Genomic DNA, 22,732 nt, shown 5'->3' on the forward strand with positions numbered 1-22,732 from the left:
GTGTTGTGCTTGACAGAGCACGACATCAGCCTGCTCTCTGGCTGCTCCCGGGAGAAGTGGCTGACAGAAAGCACCCTCCAGACCACCAGCAATCTTGTGTTTCACAACATGCCACTGTCACTGGACTTTCCTTCTGGGAAAGCCTAGTCACTGACCTGGCCAGATTCCCTGTCCTCCCCAAAATCCTGGGGAGAAACGGGCAGAGTTCTGCGCCCTGCGCCCTCTTTCGCGTCCCTAATGCGCTCCCAACGCGCCCTACAGCCCTGGTCGGGCACAGCCCTGGTCGGGCTCATACCACTGGGGCCTCTGCCGAGGAAGAGCCCCGGAAGCCTAGGGCCAGGCCTATTGCACAGGCATCTTAGACCAGGCCATTCCGGGATTGCTGTGTTTCACGTCCTGCCCTTCAACACTCCTGGGAGGGCTTTCCCTGAGAACCCTCATGTCTCTGCCCTCCCAGGAGGCTGTGGTTCTATGCAAAATAGGGGGTGCACCACGGGCCGTCCCCTTTCCTCTCTCTCGCCAATATCTTTCACCAAAGCTGAGCCCTGCAGGTAAATGTATCTATCTGGCTGAGGGGCCAGGGAGGGCCTTTGCCTGCAGTCTTACAAGCCAGAGTGCAGAGAAGGCAGCAGCTCTGGGACCGGGACTCTGCTCAAAGACATATCTAACATGCCACAGTGGAGCTGAGATGGGCAAGACACGTGTCTCACAGGCTGGCAGCACACCAAGACAGTGGCAGGAAACTATGCTAACAAGGAAAGAGAAAAGTCACGTGTCTCGTGGCCTTCCCACCATTAGACAGTAGTCTGCGCAAGAAAACATCCAACAGTGACAGGACAACCAAGCAAATGACAAACGCCGTGCTGAATAAAGTCATCTTACATGACATTTCGTACAAAGGCCCAGATCATGGGGATGATCGCGCAGAAGCAGCAAGTATCAGAGCCACCGAACCTGAGGTGAGTTACACGAGGAGAAAGGGCGACATGGGGACAGGGGCTAGGGGCTCAGGGAACAGCTACCACAATGCAACCTCGGGTGTGGGGATGTCACTCATTGCGGGTACTGCCCTGGGATTTCCTTTTAGAAAGAATCGCTGGTTAAAGTGTAGTGCACAAAAAACCCAACTCCTCGATTACACTATTAGATAACATCCTTTAACTGCCCCACCCACCCTGTGTGAGTCTCACCCACTTCCCGCCTGCTCCCTCTAGTCTGAGAGTTGTATCTCCACAAAAAACACACAGTGGGGCTCAATGAGCTGCTCATGTCTGACATGGACACCTAAGCAGTGCTGGATTCACAACCTGAAAGCCTGCAAAGGAAAGTGTGCCCAGCAGAAGATAAGCTGCCTGGCAACTCAGAACCTTCTTCTAAGAGAAGTAAGACATGTCACAATGGAGTCTAAGCCTACCTGTCTTATGCCAGGACCTTAGAGCTGCAGGCAGGAGCACAAAGGTAAAAACATATATTGAGTCCCAACACGCTTACTGCAGTGGTTGGTCTCTGTGGAGCAATCAGTTAGCGTGTTCGGCTGTTAACCGAAAGGTTGGTGGTTCAAGCCCACCCAGGGACGTATGCTTTTGCCTACATCAAGTCCTGAATTAAAACACAGCTGTCTGGCTTTGCTCTTAGAGCTCTCGCTTTGCCTGCGTGACATGCTCTATCTCAACATTTCTATCTTCTCTCATCTCTTCACCTCTAGTCATTTCCACCAATAGGACTGGAAACGGGCCACCAAGCCTTCTACTTTAACCACAGGCGTACTGAGGGCCAATAAAAGGCACAGAAGCATTTCTTGATCCGGGGCTGAGAACTGCATGCACAGGGACCTCGTGGCGAAACGGTAGCGCGTCTGACTCCAGATCAGAAGGTTGCGTGTTCAAATCACGACGGGGTCACTCTTTGACATTTTTTTCCCCACCAAGTATATATCTCTGACTTCTAAAGCAAAGCCAAAAGAAGGGCGCTTTGCATTGGCCGGGAATCGAACCCGGGCCTCCCGCGTGGCAGGCGAGAATTCTACCACTGAACCACCAATGCTTCACTTACATAAGCTGAGCAGAGAGCCCTGCCGTAGACAGTAGTGATGAGGCCCATGCATTCGCATGGGACACCTATGAACAAAGTTTGCATGGCAAGCCTTGGACTGCCAAACGTTCACATGCTGATGGCAGGAATCAGATGCAGGAGACTGAAACTATGAATGTTTCTGCTTTTGCTAAGGACAGTGGTTTGGGGCCAGTGTTGTGCTTGACAGAGCACGACATCAGCCTGCTCTCTGGCTGCTCCCGGGAGAAGTGGCTGACAGAAAGCACCCTCCAGACCACCAGCAATCTTGTGTTTCACAACATGCCACTGTCACTGGACTTTCCTTCTGGGAAAGCCTAGTCACTGACCTGGCCAGATTCCCTGTCCTCCCCAAAATCCTGGGGAGAAACGGGCAGAGTTCTGCGCCCTGCGCCCTCTTTCGCGTCCCTAATGCGCTCCCAACGCGCCCTACAGCCCTGGTCGGGCACAGCCCTGGTCGGGCTCATACCACTGGGGCCTCTGACGAGGAAGAGCCCCGGAAGCCTAGGGCCAGGCCTATTGCACAGGCATCTTAGACCAGGCCATTCCGGGATTGCTGTGTTTCACGTCCTGCCCTTCAACACTCCTGGGAGGGCTTTCCCTGAGAACCCTCATGTCTCTGCCCTCCCAGGAGGCTGTGGTTCTATGCAAAATAGGGGGTGCACCACGGGCCGTCCCCTTTCCTCTCTCTCGCCAATATCTTTCACCAAAACTGAGCCCTGCAGGTAAATGTATCTATCTGGCTGAGGGGCCAGGGAGGGCCTTTGCCTGCAGTCTTACAAGCCAGAGTGCAGAGAAGGCAGCAGCTCTGGGACCGGGACTCTGCTCAAAGACATATCTAACATGCCACAGTGGAGCTGAGATGGGCAAGACACGTGTCTCACAGGCTGGCAGCACACCAAGACAGTGGCAGGAAACTATGCTAACAAGGAAAGAGAAAAGTCACGTGTCTCGTGGCCTTCCCACCATTAGACAGTAGTCTGCGCAAGAAAACATCCAACAGTGACAGGACAACCAAGCAAATGACAAACGCCGTGCTGAATAAAGTCATCTTACATGACATTTCGTACAAAGGCCCAGATCATGGGGATGATCGCGCAGCAGAAGCAGCAAGTATCAGAGCCACCGAACCTGGGGTGAGTTACACGAGGAGAAAGGGCGACATGGGGACAGGGGCTATGGGCTCAGGGAACAGCTACCACAATGCAACCTCGGGTGTGGGGATGCCACTCATTGCGGGTACTGCCCTGGGATTTCCTTTTAGAAAGAATCGCTGGTTAAAGTGTAGTGCACAAAAAACCCAACTCCTCGATTACACTATTAGATAACATCCTTTAACTGCCCCACCCACCCTGTGTGAGTCTCACCCACTTCCCGCCTGCTCCCTCTAGTCTGAGAGTTGTATCTCCACAAAAAACACACAGTGGGGCTCAATGAGCTGCTCATGTCTGACATGGACACCTAAGCAGTGCTGGATTCACAACCTGAAAGCCTGCAAAGGAAAGTGTGCCCGGCAGAAGATAAGCTGCCTGGCAACTCAGAACCTTCTTCTAAGAGAAGTAAGACATGTCACAATGGAGTCTAAGCCTACCTGTCTTATGCCAGGACCTTAGAGCTGCAGGCAGGAGCACAAAGGTAAAAACATATATTGAGTCCCAACACGCTCACTGCGGTGGTTGGTCTCTGTGGCGCAATCGGTTAGCGCGTTCGGCTGTTAACCGAAAGGTTGGTGGTTCAAGCCCACCCAGGGACGTATGCTTTTGCCTACATCAAGTCCTGAATTAAAACACAGCTGTCTGGCTTTGCTCTTAGAGCTCTCGCTTTGCCTGCGTGACATGCTCTATTTCAACATTTCTATCTTCTCTCATCTCTTCACCTCTAGTCATTTCCACCAATAGGACTGGAAACGGGCCACCAAGCCTTCTACTTTAACCACAGGCGTACTGAGGGCCAATAAAAGGCACAGAAGCATTTCTTGATCCGGGGCTGAGAACTGCATGCACAGGGACCTCGTGGCGCAACGGTAGCGCGTCTGACTCCAGATCAGAAGGTTGCATGTTCAAATCACGTCGGGGTCACTCTTTGACATTTTTTTGCCCACCAAGTCTATATCTCTGACTTCTAAAGCAAAGCCAAAAGAAGGGCGCTTTGCATTGGCCAGGAATCGAACCCGGGACTTCAGCGTGGCAGGCGAGAATTCTACCACTGAACCACCAATGATTCACTTACATAGGCTGAGCAGAGAGCCCTGCCGTAGACAGTAGTGATGAGGCCCATGCATTCGCATGGGACACCTATGAACAAAGTTTGCATGGCAAGCCTTGGACTGCCAAACGTTCACATGCTGATGGCAGGAATCAGATGCAGGAGACTGAAACTATGAATGTTTCTGCTTTTGCTAAGGACAGTGGTTTGGGGCCAGTGTTGTGCTTGACAGAGCACGACATCAGCCTGCTCTCTGGCTGCTCCCGGGAGAAGTGGCTGACAGAAAGCACCCTCCAGACCACCAGCAATCTTGTGTTTCACAACATGCCACTGTCACTGGACTTTCCTTCTGGGAAAGCCTAGTCACTGACCTGGCCAGATTCCCTGTCCTCCCCAAAATCCTGGGGAGAAACGGGCAGAGTTCTGCGCCCTGCGCCCTCTTTCGCGTCCCTAACGCGCTCCCAATGCGCCCTACAGCCCTGGTCGGGCACAGCCCTGGTCGGGCTCATACCACTGGGGCCTCTGCCGAGGAAGAGCCCCGGAAGCCTAGGGCCAGGCCTATTGCACAGGCATCTTAGACCAGGCCATTCCGGGATTGCTGTGTTTCACGTCCTGCCCTTCAACACTCCTGGGAGGGCTTTCCCTGAGAACCCTCATGTCTCTCCCCTCCCAGGAGGCTGTGGTTCTATGCAAAATAGGGGGTGCACCACGGGCCGTCCCCTTTCCTCTCTCTCGCCAATATCTTTCACCAAAGCTGAGCCCTGCAGGTAAATGTATCTATCTGGCTGAGGGGCCAGGGAGGGCCTTTGCCTGCAGTCTTACAAGCCAGAGTGCAGAGAAGGCAGCAGCTCTGGGACCGGGACTCTGCTCAAAGACATATCTAACATGCCACAGTGGAGCTGAGATGGGCAAGACACGTGTCTCACAGGCTGGCAGCACACCAAGACAGTGGCAGGAAACTATGCTAACAAGGAAAGAGAAAAGTCACGTGTCTCGTGGCCTTCCCACCATTAGACAGTAGTCTGCGCAAGAAAACATCCAACAGTGACAGGACAACCAAGCAAATGACAAACGCCGTGCTGAATAAAGTCATCTTACATGACATTTCGTACAAAGGCCCAGATCATGGGGATGATCGCGCAGAAGCAGCAAGTATCAGAACCACCGAACCTGAGGTGAGTTACACGAGGAGAAAGGGCGACATGGGGACAGGGGCTAGGGGCTCAGGGAACAGCTACCACAATGCAACCTCGGGTGTGGGGATGCCACTCATTGCGGGTACTGCCCTGGGATTTCCTTTTAGAAAGAATCGCTGGTTAAAGTGTAGTGCACAAAAAACCCAACTCCTCGATTACACTATTAGATAACATCCTTTAACTGCCCCACCCACCCTGTGTGAGTCTCACCCACTTCCCGCCTGCTCCCTCTAGTCTGAGAGTTGTATCTCCACAAAAAACACACAGTGGGGCTCAATGAGCTGCTCATGTCTGACATGGACACCTAAGCAGTGCTGGATTCACAACCTGAAAGCCTGCAAAGGAAAGTGTGCCCAGCAGAAGATAAGCTGCCTGGCAACTCAGAACCTTCTTCTAAGAGAAGTAAGACATGTCACAATGGAGTCTAAGCCTACCTGTCTTATGCCAGGACCTTAGAGCTGCAGGCAGGAGCACAAAGGTAAAAACATATATTGAGTCCCAACACGCTTACTGCGGTGGTTGGTCTCTGTGGCGCAATCGGTTAGTGCGTTCGGCTGTTAACCGAAAGCTTGGTGGTTCAAGTCCACCCAGGGACGTATGCTTTTGCCTACATCAAGTCCTGAATTAAAACACAGCTGTCTGGCTTTGCTCTTAGAGCTCTCGCTTTGCCTGCGTGACATGCTCTATCTCAACATTTCTATCTTCTCTCATCTCTTCACCTCTAGTCATTTCCACCAATAGGACTGGAAACGGGCCACCAAGCCTTCTACTTTAACCACAGGCGTACTGAGGGCCAATAAAAGGCACAGAAGCATTTCTTGATCCGGGGCTGAGAACTGCATGCACAGGGACCTCGTGGCGCAACGGTAGCGCGTCTGACTCCAGATCAGAAGGTTGCGTGTTCAAATCACGTCGGGGTCACTCTTTGACATTTTTTTGCCCACCAAGTCTATATCTCTGACTTCTAAAGCAAAGCCAAAAGAAGGGCGCTTTGCATTGGCCGGGAATCGAACCCGGGCCTCCCGTGTGGCAGGCGAGAATTCTACCACTGAACCACCAATGCTTCACTTACATAGGCTGAGCAGAGAGCCCTGCCGTAGACAGTAGTGATGAGGCCCATGCATTCGCATGGGACACCTATGAACAAAGTTTGCATGGCAAGCCTTGGACTGCCAAACGTTCACATGCTGATGGCAGGAATCAGATGCAGGAGACTGAAACTATGAATGTTTCTGCTTTTGCTAAGGACAGTGGTTTGGGGCCAGTGTTGTGCTTGACAGAGCACGACATCAGCCTGCTCTCTGGCTGCTCCCGGGAGAAGTGGCTGACAGAAAGCACCCTCCAGACCACCAGCAATCTTGTGTTTCACAACATGCCACTGTCACTGGACTTTCCTTCTGGGAAAGCCTAGTCACTGACCTGGCCAGATTCCCTGTCCTCCCCAAAATCCTGGGGAGAAACGGGCAGAGTTCTGCGCCCTGCGCCCTCTTTCGCGTCCCTAATGCGCTCCCAACGCGCCCTACAGCCCTGGTCGGGCACAGCCATGGTCGGGCTCATACCACTGGGGCCTCTGCCGAGGAAGAGCCCCGGAAGCCTAGGGCCAGGCCTATTGCACAGGCATCTTAGACCAGGCCATTCCGGGATTGCTGTGTTTCACGTCCTGCCCTTCAACACTCCTGGGAGGGCTTTCCCTGAGAACCCTCATGTCTCTGCCCTCCCAGGAGGCTGTGGTTCTATGCAAAATAGGGGGTGCACCACGGGCCGTCCCCTTTCCTCTCTCTCGCCAATATCTTTCACCAAAACTGAGCCCTGCAGGTAAATGTATCTATCTGGCTGAGGGGCCAGGGAGGGCCTTTGCCTGCAGTCTTACAAGCCAGAGTGCAGAGAAGGCAGCAGCTCTGGGACCGGGACTCTGCTCAAAGACATATCTAACATGCCACAGTGGAGCTGAGATGGGCAAGACACGTGTCTCACAGGCTGGCAGCACACCAAGACAGTGGCAGGAAACTATGCTAACAAGGAAAGAGAAAAGTCACGTGTCTCGTGGCCTTCCCACCATTAGACAGTAGTCTGCGCAAGAAAACATCCAACAGTGACAGGACAACCAAGCAAATGACAAACGCCGTGCTGAATAAAGTCATCTTACATGACATTTCGTATAAAGGCCCAGATCATGGGGATGATCGCGCAGCAGAAGCAGCAAGTATCAGAGCCACCGAACCTGAGGTGAGTTACACGAGGAGAAAGGGCGACATGGGGACAGGGGCTAGGGGCTCAGGGAACAGCTACCACAATGCAACCTCGGGTGTGGGGATGCCACTCATTGCGGGTACTGCCCTGGGATTTCCTTTTAGAAAGAATCGCTGGTTAAAGTGTAGTGCACAAAAAACCCAACTCCTCGATTACACTATTAGATAACATCCTTTAACTGCCCCACCCACCCTGTGTGAGTCTCACCCACTTCCCGCCTGCTCCCTCTAGTCTGAGAGTTGTATCTCCACAAAAAACACACAGTGGGGCTCAATGAGCTGCTCATGTCTGACATGGACACCTAAGCAGTGCTGGATTCACAACCTGAAAGCCTGCAAAGGAAAGTGTGCCCGGCAGAAGATAAGCTGCCTGGCAACTCAGAACCTTCTTCTAAGAGAAGTAAGACATGTCACAATGGAGTCTAAGCCTACCTGTTTTATGCCAGGACCTTAGAGCTGCAGGCAGGAGCACAAAGGTAAAAACATATATTGAGTCCCAACACGCTCACTGTGGTGCAATCGGTTAGCGCGTTCGGCTGTTAACCGAAAGGTTGGTGGTTCAAGCCCACCCAGGGACGTATGCTTTTGCCTACATCAAGTCCTGAATTAAAACACAGCTGTCTGGCTTTGCTCTTAGAGCTCTCGCTTTGCCTGCGTGACATGCTCTATCTCAACATTTCTATCTTCTCTCATCTCTTCACCTCTAGTCATTTCCACCAATAGGACTGGAAACGGGCCACCAAGCCTTCTACTTTAACCACAGGCGTACTGAGGGCCAATAAAAGGCACAGAAGCATTTCTTGATCCGGGGCTGAAAACTGCATGCACAGGGACCTCGTGGCGCAACGGTAGCGCGTCTGACTCCATATCAGAAGGTGGCGTGTTCAAATCACGTCGGGGTCACTCTTTGACATTTTTTTCCCCACCAAGTCTATATCTCTGACTTCTAAAGCAAAGCCAAAAGAAGGGCGCTTTGCATTGGCCGGGAATCGAACCCGGGCCTCCCGCGTGGCAGGCGAGAATTCTACCACTGAACCACCAATGCTTCACTTACATAGGCTGAGCAGAGAGCCCTGCCGTAGACAGTAGTGATGAGGCCCATGCATTCGCATGGGACACCTATGAACAAAGTTTGCATGGCAAGCCTTGGACTGCCAAACGTTCACATGCTGATGGCAGGAATCAGATGCAGGAGACTGAAACTATGAATGTTTCTGCTTTTGCTAAGGACAGTGGTTTGGGGCCAGTGTTGTGCTTGACAGAGCACAACATCAGCCTGCTCTCTGGCTGCTCCCGGGAGAAGTGGCTGACAGAAAGCACCCTCCAGACCACCAGCAATCTTGTGTTTCACAACATGCCACTGTCACTGGACTTTCCTTCTGGGAAAGCCTAGTCACTGACCTGGCCAGATTCCCTGTCCTCCCCAAAATCCTGGGGAGAAACGGGCAGAGTTCTGCGCCCTGCGCCCTCTTTCGCGTCCCTAACGCGCTCCCAACGCGCCCTACAGCCCTGGTCGGGCACAGCCCTGGTCGGGCTCATACCACTGGGGCCTCTGCCGAGGAAGAGCCCCGGAAGCCTAGGGCCAGGCCTATTGCACAGGCATCTTAGACCAGGCCATTCCGGGATTGCTGTGTTTCACGTCCTGCCCTTCAACACTCCTGGGAGGACTTTCCCTGAGAACCCTCATGTCTCTGCCTTCCCAGGAGGCTGTGGTTCTATGCAAAATAGGGGGTGCACCACGGGCCGTCCCCTTTCCTCTCTCTCGCCAATATCTTTCACCAAAGCTGAGCCCTGCAGGTAAATGTATCTATCTGGCTGAGGGGCCAGAGAGGGCCTTTGCCTTCAGTCTTACAAGCCAGAGTGCAGAGAAGGCAGCAGCTCTGGGACCGGGACTCTGCTCAAAGACATATCTAACATGCCACAGTGGAGCTGAGATGGGCAAGACACGTGTCTCACAGGCTGGCAGCACACCAAGACAGTGGCAGGAAACTATGCTAACAAGGAAAGAGAAAAGTCACGTGTCTCGTGGCCTTCCCACCATTAGACAGTAGTCTGCGCAAGAAAACATCCAACAGTGACAGGACAACCAAGCAAATGACAAACGCCGTGCTGAATAAAGTCATCTTACATGACATTTCGTACAAAGGCCCAGATCATGGGGATGATCGCGCAGATGCAGCAAGTATCAGAGCCACCGAACCTGAGGTGAGTTACACGAGGAGAAAGGGCGACATGGGGACAGGGGCTAGGGGCTCAGGGAACAGCTACCACAATGCAACCTCGGGTGTGGGGATGCCACTCATTGCGGGTACTGCCCTGGGATTTCCTTTTAGAAAGAATCGCTGGTTAAAGTGTAGTGCACAAAAAACCCAACTCCTCGATTACACTATTAGATAACATCCTTTAACTGCCCCACCCACCCTGTGTGAGTCTCACCCACTTCCCGCCTGCTCCCTCTAGTCTGAGAGTTGTATCTCCACAAAAAACACACAGTGGGGCTCAATGAGCTGCTCATGTCTGACATGGACACCTAAGCAGTGCTGGATTCACAACCTGAAAGCCTGCAAAGGAAAGTGTGCCCGGCAGAAGATAAGCTGCCTGGCAACTCAGAACCTTCTTCTAAGAGAAGTAAGACATGTCACAATGGAGTCTAAGCCTACCTGTCTTATGCCAGGACCTTAGAGCTGCAGGCAGGAGCACAAAGGTAAAAACATATATTGAGTCCCAACACGCTCACTGCGGTGGTTGGTCTCTGTGGCGCAATCGGTTAGCGCGTTCGGCTGTTAACCGAAAGGTTGGTGGTTTAAGCCCACCCAGGGACGTATGCTTTTGCCTACATCAAGTCCTGAATTAAAACACAGCTGTCTGGCTTTGCTCTTAGAGCTCTCGCTTTGCCTGCGTGACATGCTCTATCTCAACATTTCTATCTTCTCTCATCTCTTCACCTCTAGTCATTTCCACCAATAGGACTGGAAACGGGCCACCAAGCCTTCTACTTTAACCACAGGCGTACTGAGGGCCAATAAAAGGCACAGAAGCATTTCTTGATCCGGGGCTGAGACCTGCATGCACAGGGACCTCGTGGCGCAACGGTAGCGCGTCTGACTCCAGATCAGAAGGTTGCGTGTTCAAATCACGTTGAGGTCACTCTTTGACATTTTTTTCCCCACCAAGTCTATATCTCTGACTTCTAAAGCAAAGCCAAAAGAAGGGCGCTTTGCATTGGCCTAGAATCGAACCCGGGCCTCCCGCGTGCAGGCGAGAACTCTACCACTGAACCACCAATGCTTCACTTACATAGGCTGAGCAGAGAGCCCTGCCGTAGACAGTAGTGATGAGGCCCATGCATTCGCATGGGACACCTATGAACAAAGTTTGCATGGCAAGCCTTGGACTGCCAAACGTTCACATGCTGATGGCAGGAATCAGATGCAGGAGACTGAAACTATGAATGTTTCTGCTTTTGCTAAGGACAGTGGTTTGGGGCCAGTGTTGTGCTTGACAGAGCACGACATCAGCCTGCTCTCTGGCTGCTCCCGGGAGAAGTGGCTGACAGAAAGCACCCTCCAGACCACCAGCAATCTTGTGTTTCACAACATGCCACTGTCACTGGACTTTCCTTCTGGGAAAGCCTAGTCACTGACCTGGCCAGATTCCCTGTCCTCCCCAAAATCCTGGGGAGAAACGGGCAGAGTTCTGCGCCCTGCGCCCTCTTTCGCGTCCCTAATGCGCTCCCAACGCGCCCTACAGCCCTGGTCGGGCACAGCCCTGGTCGGGCTCATACCACTGGGGCCTCTGCCGAGGAAGAGCCCCGGAAGCCTAGGGCCAGGCCTATTGCACAGGCATCTTAGACCAGGCCATTCCGGGATTGCTGTGTTTCACGTCCTGCCCTTCAACACTCCTGGGAGGGCTTTCCCTGAGAACCCTCATGTCTCTGCCCTCCCAGGAGGCTGTGGTTCTATGCAAAATAGGGGGTGCACCACGGGCCGTCCCCTTTCCTCTCTCTCGCCAATATCTTTCACCAAAACTGAGCCCTGCAGGTAAATGTATCTATCTGGCTGAGGGGCCAGGGAGGGCCTTTGCCTGCAGTCTTACAAGCCAGAGTGCAGAGAAGGCAGCAGCTCTGGGACCGGGACTCTGCTCAAAGACATATCTAACATGCCACAGTGGAGCTGAGATGGGCAAGACACGTGTCTCACAGGCTGGCAGCACACCAAGACAGTGGCAGGAAACTATGCTAACAAGGAAAGAGAAAAGTCACGTGTCTCGTGGCCTTCCCACCATTAGACAGTAGTCTGCGCAAGAAAACATCCAACAGTGACAGGACAACCAAGCAAATGACAAACGCCGTGCTGAATAAAGTCATCTTACATGACATTTCGTACAAAGGCCCAGATCATGGGGATGATCGCGCAGCAGAAGCAGCAAGTATCAGAGCCACCGAACCTGGGGTGAGTTACACGAGGAGAAAGGGCGACATGGGGACAGGGGCTATGGGCTCAGGGAACAGCTACCACAATGCAACCTCGGGTGTGGGGATGCCACTCATTGCGGGTACTGCCCTGGGATTTCCTTTTAGAAAGAATCGCTGGTTAAAGTGTAGTGCACAAAAAACCCAACTCCTCGATTACACTATTAGATAACATCCTTTAACTGCCCCACCCACCCTGTGTGAGTCTCACCCACTTCCCGCCTGCTCCCTCTAGTCTGAGAGTTGTATCTCCACAAAAAACACACAGTGGGGCTCAATGAGCTGCTCATGTCTGACATGGACACCTAAGCAGTGCTGGATTCACAACCTGAAAGCCTGCAAAGGAAAGTGTGCCCGGCAGAAGATAAGCTGCCTGGCAACTCAGAACCTTCTTCTAAGAGAAGTAAGACATGTCACAATGGAGTCTAAGCCTACCTGTCTTATGCCAGGACCTTAGAGCTGCAGGCAGGAGCACAAAGGTAAAAACATATATTGAGTCCCAACACGCTCACTGCGGTGGTTGGTCTCTGTGGCGCAATCGGTTAGCGCGTTCGGCTGTTAACCGAAAGGTTGGTGGTTCAAGCCCACCCAGGGACGTATGCTTTTGCCTACATCAAGTCCTGAATTAAAACACAGCTGTCTGGCTTTGCTCTTAGAGCTCTCGCTTTGCCTGCGTGACATGCTCTATTTCAACATTTCTATCTTCTCTCATCTCTTCACCTCTAGTCATTTCCACCAATAGGACTGGAAACGGGCCACCAAGCCTTCTACTTTAACCACAGGCGTACTGAGGGCCAATAAAAGGCACAGAAGCATTTCTTGATCCGGGGCTGAGAACTGCATGCACAGGGACCTCGTGGCGCAACGGTAGCGCGTCTGACTCCAGATCAGAAGGTTGCATGTTCAAATCACGTCGGGTCACTCTTTGACATTTTTTTGCCCACCAAGTCTATATCTCTGACTTCTAAAGCAAAGCCAAAAGAAGGGCGCTTTGCATTGGCCAGGAATCGAACCCGGGACTTCAGCGTGGCAGGCGAGAATTCTACCACTGAACCACCAATGATTCACTTACATAGGCTGAGCAGAGAGCCCTGCCGTAGACAGTAGTGATGAGGCCCATGCATTCGCATGGGACACCTATGAACAAAGTTTGCATGGCAAGCCTTGGACTGCCAAACGTTCACATGCTGATGGCAGGAATCAGATGCAGGAGACTGAAACTATGAATGTTTCTGCTTTTGCTAAGGACAGTGGTTTGGGGCCAGTGTTGTGCTTGACAGAGCACGACATCAGCCTGCTCTCTGGCTGCTCCCGGGAGAAGTGGCTGACAGAAAGCACCCTCCAGACCACCAGCAATCTTGTGTTTCACAACATGCCACTGGACTTTCCTTCTGGGAAAGCCTAGTCACTGACCTGGCCAGATTCCCTGTCCTCCCCAAAATCCTGGGGAGAAACGGGCAGAGTTCTGCGCCCTGCGCCCTCTTTCGCGTCCCTAACGCGCTCCCAATGCGCCCTACAGCCCTGGTCGGGCACAGCCCTGGTCGGGCTCATACCACTGGGGCCTCTGCCGAGGAAGAGCCCCGGAAGCCTAGGGCCAGGCCTATTGCACAGGCATCTTAGACCAGGCCATTCCGGGATTGCTGTGTTTCACGTCCTGCCCTTCAACACTCCTGGGAGGGCTTTCCCTGAGAACCCTCATGTCTCTCCCCTCCCAGGAGGCTGTGGTTCTATGCAAAATAGGGGGTGCACCACGGGCCGTCCCCTTTCCTCTCTCTCGCCAATATCTTTCACCAAAGCTGAGCCCTGCAGGTAAATGTATCTATCTGGCTGAGGGGCCAGGGAGGGCCTTTGCCTGCAGTCTTACAAGCCAGAGTGCAGAGAAGGCAGCAGCTCTGGGACCGGGACTCTGCTCAAAGACATATCTAACATGCCACAGTGGAGCTGAGAAGGGCAAGACACGTGTCTCACAGGCTGGCAGCACACCAAGACAGTGGCAGGAAACTATGCTAACAAGGAAAGAGAAAAGTCACGTGTCTCGTGGCCTTCCCACCATTAGACAGTAGTCTGCGCAAGAAAACATCCAACAGTGACAGGACAACCAAGCAAATGACAAACGCCGTGCTGAATAAAGTCATCTTACATGACATTTCGTACAAAGGCCCAGATCATGGGGATGATCGCGCAGAAGCAGCAAGTATCAGAGCCACCGAACCTGAGGTGAGTTACACGAGGAGAAAGGGCGACATGGGGACAGGGGCTAGGGGCTCAGGGAACAGCTACCACAATGCAACCTCGGGTGTGGGGATGCCACTCATTGCGGGTACTGCCCTGGGATTTCCTTTTAGAAAGAATCGCTGGTTAAAGTGTAGTGCACAAAAAACCCAACTCCTCGATTACACTATTAGATAACATCCTTTAACTGCCCCACCCACCCTGTGTGAGTCTCACCCACTTCCCGCCTGCTCCCTCTAGTCTGAGAGTTGTATCTCCACAAAAAACACACAGTGGGGCTCAATGAGCTGCTCATGTCTGACATGGACACCTAAGCAGTGCTGGATTCACAACCTGAAAGCCTGCAAAGGAAAGTGTGCCCAGCAGAAGATAAGCTGCCTGGCAACTCAGAACCTTCTTCTAAGAGAAGTAAGACATGTCACAATGGAGTCTAAGCCTACCTGTCTTATGCCAGGACCTTAGAGCTGCAGGCAGGAGCACAAAGGTAAAAACATATATTGAGTCCCAACACGCTTACTGTGGTGGTTGGTCTCTGTGGCGCAATCGGTTAGTGCGTTCGGCTGTTAACCGAAAGCTTGGTGGTTCAAGCCCACCCAGGGACGTATGCTTTTGCCTACATCAAGTCCTGAATTAAAACACAGCTGTCTGGCTTTGCTCTTAGAGCTCTCGCTTTGCCTGCGTGACATGCTCTATCTCAACATTTCTATCTTCTCTCATCTCTTCACCTCTAGTCATTTCCACCAATAGGACTGGAAACGGGCCACCAAGCCTTCTACTTTAACCACAGGCGTACTGAGGGCCAATAAAAGGCACAGAAGCATTTCTTGATCCGGGGCTGAGAACTGCATGCACAGGGACCTCGTGGCGAAACGGTAGCGCGTCTGACTCCAGATCAGAAGGTTGCGTGTTCAAATCACGTCGGGGTCACTCTTTGACATTTTTTTCCCCACCAAGTCTATATCTCTGACTTCTAAAGCAAAGCCAAAAGAAGGGCGCTTTGCATTGGCCGGGAATCGAACCCGGGCCTCCAGCGTGGCAGGCGAGAATTCTACCACTGAACCACCAATGCTTCACTTACATAAGCTGAGCAGAGAGCCCTGCCGTAGACAGTAGTGATGAGGCCCATGCATTCGCATGGGACACCTATGAACAAAGTTTGCATGGCAAGCCTTGGACTGCCAAACGTTCACATGCTGATGGCAGGAATCAGATGCAGGAGACTGAAACTATGAATGTTTCTGCTTTTGCTAAGGACAGTGGTTTGGGGCCAGTGTTGTGCTTGACAGAGCACGACATCAGCCTGCTCTCTGGCTGCTCCCGGGAGAAGTGGCTGACAGAAAGCACCCTCCAGACCACCAGCAATCTTGTGTTTCACAACATGCCACTGTCACTGGACTTTCCTTCTGGGAAAGCCTAGTCACTGACCTGGCCAGATTCCCTGTCCTCCCCAAAATCCTGGGGAGAAACGGGCAGAGTTCTGCGCCCTGCGCCCTCTTTCGCGTCCCTAATGCGCTCCCAACGCGCCCTACAGCCCTGGTCGGGCACAGCCCTGGTCGGGCTCATACCACTGGGGCCTCTGCCGAGGAAGAGCCCCGGAAGCCTAGGGCCAGGCCTATTGCACAGGCATCTTAGACCAGGCCATTCCGGGATTGCTGTGTTTCACGTCCTGCCCTTCAACACTCCTGGGAGGGCTTTCCCTGAGAACCCTCATGTCTCTGCCCTCCCAGGAGGCTGTGGTTCTATGCAAAATAGGGGGTGCACCACGGGCCGTCCCCTTTCCTCTCTCTCGACAATATCTTTCACCAAAACTGAGCCCTGCAGGTAAATGTATCTACCTGGCTGAGGGGCCAGGGAGGGCCTTTGCCTGCAGTCTTACAAGCCAGAGTGCAGAGAAGGCAGCAGCTCTGGGACCGGGACTCTGCTCAAAGACATATCTAACATGCCACAGTGGAGCTGAGATGGGCAAGACACGTGTCTCACAGGCTGGCAGCACACCAAGACAGTGGCAGGAAACTATGCTAACAAGGAAAGAGAAAAGTCACGTGTCTCGTGGCCTTCCCACCATTAGACAGTAGTCTGCGCAAGAAAACATCCAACAGTGACAGGACAACCAAGCAAATGACAAACGCCGTGCTGAATAAAGTCATCTTACATGACATTTCGTACAAAGGCCCAGATCATGGGGATGATCGCGCAGCAGAAGCAGCAAGTATCAGAGCCACCGAACCTGGGGTGAGTTACACGAGGAGAAAGGGCGACATGGGGACAGGGGCTATGGGCTCAGGGAACAGCTACCACAATGCAACCTCGGGTGTGGGGATGCCACTCATTGCGGGTACTGCCCTGGGATTTCCTTTTAGAAAGAATCGCTGGTTAAAGTGTAGTGCACAAAAAACCCAACTCCTCGATTACACTATTAGATAACATCCTCTAACTGCCCCACCCACCCTGTGTGAGTCTCACCCACTTCCCGCCTGCTCCCTCTAGTCTGAGAGTTGTATCTCCACAAAAAACACACAGTGGGGCTCAATGAGCTGCTCATGTCTGACATGGACACCTAAGCAGTGCTGGATTCACAACCTGAAAGCCTGCAAAGGAAAGTGTGCCCGGCAGAAGATAAGCTGCCTGGCAACTCAGAACCTTCTTCTAAGAGAAGTAAGACATGTCACAATGGAGTCTAAGCCTACCTGTCTTATACCAGGACCTTAGAGCTGCAGGCAGGAGCACAAAGGTAAAAACATATATTGAGTCCCAACACGCTCACTGCGGTGGTTGGTCTCTGTGGGGCAATCGGTTAGCACGTTCAGCTGTTAACCGAAAGGTTGGTGGTTCAAACCCACCCAGGGACGTATGCTTTTGCCTACATCAAGTCCTGAATTAAAACACAGCTGTCTGGCTTTGCTCTTAGAGCTCTCGCTTTGCCTGCGTGACATGCTCTATCTCAACATTTCTATCTTCTCTCATCTCTTCACCTCTAGTCATTTCCACCAATAGGACTGGAAACGGGCCACCAAGCCTTCTACTTTAACCACAGGCGTACTGAGGGCCAATAAAAGGCACAGAAGCATTTCTTGATCCGGGGCTGAGAACTGCATGCACAGGGACCTCGTGGCGCAACGGTAGCGCGTCTGACTCCAGATCAGAAGGTTGCGTGTTCAAATCACGTCGGGGTCACTCTTTGACATTTTTTTGCCCACCAAGTCTATATCTCTGACTTCTAAAGCAAAGCCAAAAGAAGGGCGCTTTGCATTGGCCGGGAATCGAACCCGGGCCTCCCGTGTGGCAGGCGAGAATTCTACCACTGAACCACCAATGCTTCACTTACATAGGCTGAGCAGAGAGCCCTGCCGTAGACAGTAGTGATGAGGCCCATGCATTCGCATGGGACACCTATGAACAAAGTTTGCATGGCAAGCCTTGGACTGCCAAACGTTCACATGCTGATGGCAGGAATCAGATGCAGGAGACTGAAACTATGAATGTTTCTGCTTTTGCTAAGGACAGTGGTTTGGGGCCAGTGTTGTGCTTGACAGAGCACGACATCAGCCTGCTCTCTGGCTGCTCCCGGGAGAAGTGGCTGACAGAAAGCACCCTCCAGACCACCAGCAATCTTGTGTTTCACAACATGCCACTGTCACTGGACTTTCCTTCTGGGAAAGCCTAGTCACTGACCTGGCCAGATTCCCTGTCCTCCCCAAAATCCTGGGGAGAAACGGGCAGAGTTCTGCGCCCTGCGCCCTCTTTCGCGTCCCTAATGCGCTCCCAACGCGCCCTACAGCCCTGGTCGGGCACAGCCATGGTCGGGCTCATACCACTGGGGCCTCTGCCGAGGAAGAGCCCCGGAAGCCTAGGGCCAGGCCTATTGCACAGGCATCTTAGACCAGGCCATTCCGGGATTGCTGTGTTTCACGTCCTGCCCTTCAACACTCCTGGGAGGGCTTTCCCTGAGAACCCTCATGTCTCTGCCCTCCCAGGAGGCTGTGGTTCTATGCAAAATAGGGGGTGCACCACGGGCCGTCCCCTTTCCTCTCTCTCGCCAATATCTTTCACCAAAACTGAGCCCTGCAGGTAAATGTATCTATCTGGCTGAGGGGCCAGGGAGGGCCTTTGCCTGCAGTCTTACAAGCCAGAGTGCAGAGAAGGCAGCAGCTCTGGGACCGGGACTCTGCTCAAAGACATATCTAACATGCCACAGTGGAGCTGAGATGGGCAAGACACGTGTCTCACAGGCTGGCAGCACACCAAGACAGTGGCAGGAAACTATGCTAACAAGGAAAGAGAAAAGTCACGTGTCTCGTGGCCTTCCCACCATTAGACAGTAGTCTGCGCAAGAAAACATCCAACAGTGACAGGACAACCAAGCAAATGACAAACGCCGTGCTGAATAAAGTCATCTTACATGACATTTCGTATAAAGGCCCAGATCATGGGGATGATCGCGCAGCAGAAGCAGCAAGTATCAGAGCCACCGAACCTGAGGTGAGTTACACGAGGAGAAAGGGCGACATGGGGACAGGGGCTAGGGGCTCAGGGAACAGCTACCACAATGCAACCTCGGGTGTGGGGATGCCACTCATTGCGGGTACTGCCCTGGGATTTCCTTTTAGAAAGAATCGCTGGTTAAAGTGTAGTGCACAAAAAACCCAACTCCTCGATTACACTATTAGATAACATCCTTTAACTGCCCCACCCACCCTGTGTGAGTCTCACCCACTTCCCGCCTGCTCCCTCTAGTCTGAGAGTTGTATCTCCACAAAAAACACACAGTGGGGCTCAATGAGCTGCTCATGTCTGACATGGACACCTAAGCAGTGCTGGATTCACAACCTGAAAGCCTGCAAAGGAAAGTGTGCCCGGCAGAAGATAAGCTGCCTGGCAACTCAGAACCTTCTTCTAAGAGAAGTAAGACATGTCACAATGGAGTCTAAGCCTACCTGTTTTATGCCAGGACCTTAGAGCTGCAGGCAGCAGCACAAAGGTAAAAACATATATTGAGTCCCAACACGCTCACTGTGGTGCAATCGGTTAGCGCGTTCGGCTGTTAACCGAAAGGTTGGTGGTTCAAGCCCACCCAGGGACGTATGCTTTTGCCTACATCAAGTCCTGAATTAAAACACAGCTGTCTGGCTTTGCTCTTAGAGCTCTCGCTTTGCCTGCGTGACATGCTCTATCTCAACATTTCTATCTTCTCTCATCTCTTCACCTCTAGTCATTTCCACCAATAGGACTGGAAACGGGCCACCAAGCCTTCTACTTTAACCACAGGCGTACTGAGGGCCAATAAAAGGCACAGAAGCATTTCTTGATCCGGGGCTGAGAACTGCATGCACAGGGACCTCGTGGTGCAACGGTAGCGCGTCTGACTCCAGATCAGAAGGTTGCGTGTTCAAATCACGTCGGGGTCACTCTTTGAAATTTTTTCCCCACCAAGTCTATATCTCTGACTTCTAAAGCAAAGCCAAAAGAAGGGCGCTTTGCATTGGCCTAGAATCGAACCCGGGCCTCCCGCGTGGCAGGCGAGAATTCTACCACTGAACCACCAATGCTTCACTTACATAGGCTGACCAGAGAGCCCTGCCGTAGACAGTAGTGATGAGGCCCATGCATTCGCATGGGACACCTATGAACAAAGTTTGCATGGCAAGCCTTGGACTGCCAAACGTTCACATGCTGATGGCAGGAATCAGATGCAGGAGACTGAAACTATGAATGTTTCTGCTTTTGCTAAGGACAGTGGTTTGGGGCCAGTGTTGTGCTTGACAGAGCACAACATCAGCCTGCTCTCTGGCTGCTCCCGGGAGAAGTGGCTGACAGAAAGCACCCTCCAGACCACCAGCAATCTTGTGTTTCACAACATGCCACTGTCACTGGACTTTCCTTCTGGGAAAGCCTAGTCACTGACCTGGCCAGATTCCCTGTCCTCCCCAAAATCCTGGGGAGAAACGGGCAGAGTTCTGCGCCCTGCGCCCTCTTTCGCGTCCCTAACGAGCTCCCAACGCGCCCTACAGCCCTGGTCGGGCACAGCCCTGGTCGGGCTCATACCACTGGGGCCTCTGCCGAGGAAGAGCCCCGGAAGCCTAGGGCCAGGCCTATTGCACAGGCATCTTAGACCAGGCCATTCCGGGATTGCTGTGTTTCACGTCCTGCCCTTTAACACTCCTGGGAGGGCTTTCCCTGAGAACCCTCATGTCTCTGCCCTCCCAGGAGGCTGTGGTTCTATGCAAAATAGGGGGTGCACCACGGGCCGTCCCCTTTCCTCTCTCTCGCCAATATCTTTCACCAAAGCTGAGCCCTGCAGGTAAATGTATCTATCTGGCAGAGGGGCCAGGGAGGGCCTTTGCCTGCAGTCTTACAAGCCAGAGTGCAGAGAAGGCAGCAGCTCTGGGACCGGGACTCTGCTCAAAGACATATCTAACATGCCACAGTGGAGCTGAGATGGGCAAGACACGTGTCTCACAGGCAGGCAGCACAACAAGACAGTGGCAGGAAACTATGCTAACAAGGAAAGAGAAAAGTCACGTGTCTCGTGGCCTTCCCACCATTAGACAGTAGTCTGCGCAAGAAAACATCCAACAGTGACAGGACAACCAAGCAAATGACAAACGCCGTGCTGAATAAAGTCATCTTACATGACATTTCGTACAAAGGCCCAGATCATGGGGATGATCACGCAGATCCTGAGGTGAGTTACACGAGGAGAAAGGGCGACATGGGGACAGGGGCTAGGGGCTCAGGGAACAGCTACCACAATGCAACCTCGGGTGTGGGGATGCCACTCATTGCGGGTACTGCCCTGGGATTTCCTTTTAGAAAGAATCGCTGGTTAAAGTGTAGTGCACAAAAAACCCAACTCCTCGATTACACTATTAGATAACATCCTCTAACTGCCCCACCCACCCTGTGTGAGTCTCACCCACTTCCCGCCTGCTCCCTCTAGTCTGAGAGTTGTATCTCCACAAAAAACACACAGTGGGGCTCAATGAGCTGCTCATGTCTGACATGGACACCTAAGCAGTGCTGGATTCACAACCTGAAAGCCTGCAAAGGAAAGTGTGCCCGGCAGAAGATAAGCTGCCTGGCAACTCAGAACCTTCTTCTAAGAGAAGTAAGACATGTCACAATGGAGTCTAAGCCTACCTGTCTTATGCCAGGACCTTAGAGCTGCAGGCAGGAGCACAAAGGTAGAAACATATATTGAGTCCCAACACGCTCACATTGTGGTTGGTCTCTGTGGGGCAATCGGTTAGCACGTTCAGCTGTTAACCGAAAGGTTGGTGGTTCAAGCCCACCCAGGGACGTATGCTTTTGCCTACATCAAGTCCTGAATTAAAACACAGCTGTCTGGCTTTGCTCTTAGAGCTCTCGCTTTGCCTGCGTGACATGCTCTATCTCAACATTTCTATCTTCTCTCATCTCTTCACCTCTAGTCATTTCCACCAATAGGACTGGAAACGGGCCACCAAGCCTTCTACTTTAACCACAGGCGTACTGAGGGCCATAAAAGGCACAGAAGCATTTCTTGATCCGGGGCTGAGAACTGCATGCACAGGGACCTCGTGGCGCAACGGTAGCGCGTCTGACTCCAGATCAGAAGGTTGCGTGTTCAAATCACGTCGGGGTCACTCTTTGACATTTTTTTGCCCACCAAGTCTATATCTGACTTCTAAAGCAAAGCCAAAAGAAGGGCGCTTTGCATTGGCCGGGAATCGAACCCGGGCCTTCCGCGTGGCAGGCGAGAATTCTACCACTGAACCACCAATGCTTCACTTACATAGGCTGAGCAGAGAGCCCTGCCGTAGACAGTAGTGATGAGGCCCATGCATTCGCATGGGACACCTATGAACAAAGTTTGCATGGCAAGCCTTGGACTGCCAAACGTTCACATGCTGATGGCAGGAATCAGATGCAGGAGACTGAAACTATGAATGTTTCTGCTTTTGCTAAGGACAGTGGTTTGGGGCCAGTGTTGTGCTTGACAGAGCACGACATCAGCCTGCTCTCTGGCTGCTCCCGGGAGAAGTGGCTGACAGAAAGCACCCTCCAGACCACCAGCAATCTTGTGTTTCACAACATGCCACTGTCACTGGACTTTCCTTCTGGGAAAGCCTAGTCACTGACCTGGCCAGATTCCCTGTCCTCCCCAAAATCCTGGGGAGAAACGGGCAGAGTTCTGCGCCCTGCGCCCTCTTTCGCGTCCCTAACGCGCTCCCAACGCGCCCTACAGCCCTGGTCGGGCACAGCCCTGGTCGGGCTCATACCACTGGGGCCTCTGCCGAGGAAGAGCCCCGGAAGCCTAGGGCCAGGCCTAT

At 52.7% G+C, this 22,732-nt stretch overlaps 7 non-coding genes across 7 annotated transcripts; 5 read left to right on the plus strand and 2 right to left on the minus strand.

Annotated features, from left to right (window-relative positions):
• Window positions 1–1,972: 1,972 nt before the first annotated feature.
• On the minus strand, window positions 1,973–2,043 carry TRNAG-GCC (transfer RNA glycine (anticodon GCC)). The gene has a single exon. It is a non-coding gene; the product is annotated as a tRNA-Gly (tRNA).
• A 1,706-nt stretch (window positions 2,044–3,749) lies between these two features.
• On the plus strand, window positions 3,750–3,823 carry TRNAN-GUU (transfer RNA asparagine (anticodon GUU)). Its single transcript has one exon. It is a non-coding gene; the product is annotated as a tRNA-Asn (tRNA).
• Window positions 3,824–6,320: 2,497 nt separating this feature from the next.
• TRNAW-CCA (transfer RNA tryptophan (anticodon CCA)) lies at window positions 6,321–6,392 on the plus strand. The gene has a single exon. It is a non-coding gene; the product is annotated as a tRNA-Trp (tRNA).
• A 2,302-nt stretch (window positions 6,393–8,694) lies between these two features.
• Window positions 8,695–8,765, minus strand: TRNAG-GCC (transfer RNA glycine (anticodon GCC)). The gene has a single exon. It is a non-coding gene; the product is annotated as a tRNA-Gly (tRNA).
• A 3,949-nt stretch (window positions 8,766–12,714) lies between these two features.
• TRNAN-GUU (transfer RNA asparagine (anticodon GUU)) lies at window positions 12,715–12,788 on the plus strand. The gene has a single exon. It is a non-coding gene; the product is annotated as a tRNA-Asn (tRNA).
• Window positions 12,789–17,525: 4,737 nt separating this feature from the next.
• TRNAW-CCA (transfer RNA tryptophan (anticodon CCA)) lies at window positions 17,526–17,597 on the plus strand. The gene has a single exon. It is a non-coding gene; the product is annotated as a tRNA-Trp (tRNA).
• Window positions 17,598–21,973: 4,376 nt separating this feature from the next.
• TRNAW-CCA (transfer RNA tryptophan (anticodon CCA)) lies at window positions 21,974–22,045 on the plus strand. Its single transcript has one exon. It is a non-coding gene; the product is annotated as a tRNA-Trp (tRNA).
• The last annotated feature ends 687 nt before the right edge of the window (window positions 22,046–22,732 follow it).

Source organism: Pleurodeles waltl, chromosome 4_1 (assembly GCF_031143425.1).
Source record: "Pleurodeles waltl isolate 20211129_DDA chromosome 4_1, aPleWal1.hap1.20221129, whole genome shotgun sequence".
Taxonomy (NCBI): domain Eukaryota; kingdom Metazoa; phylum Chordata; class Amphibia; order Caudata; family Salamandridae; genus Pleurodeles; species Pleurodeles waltl.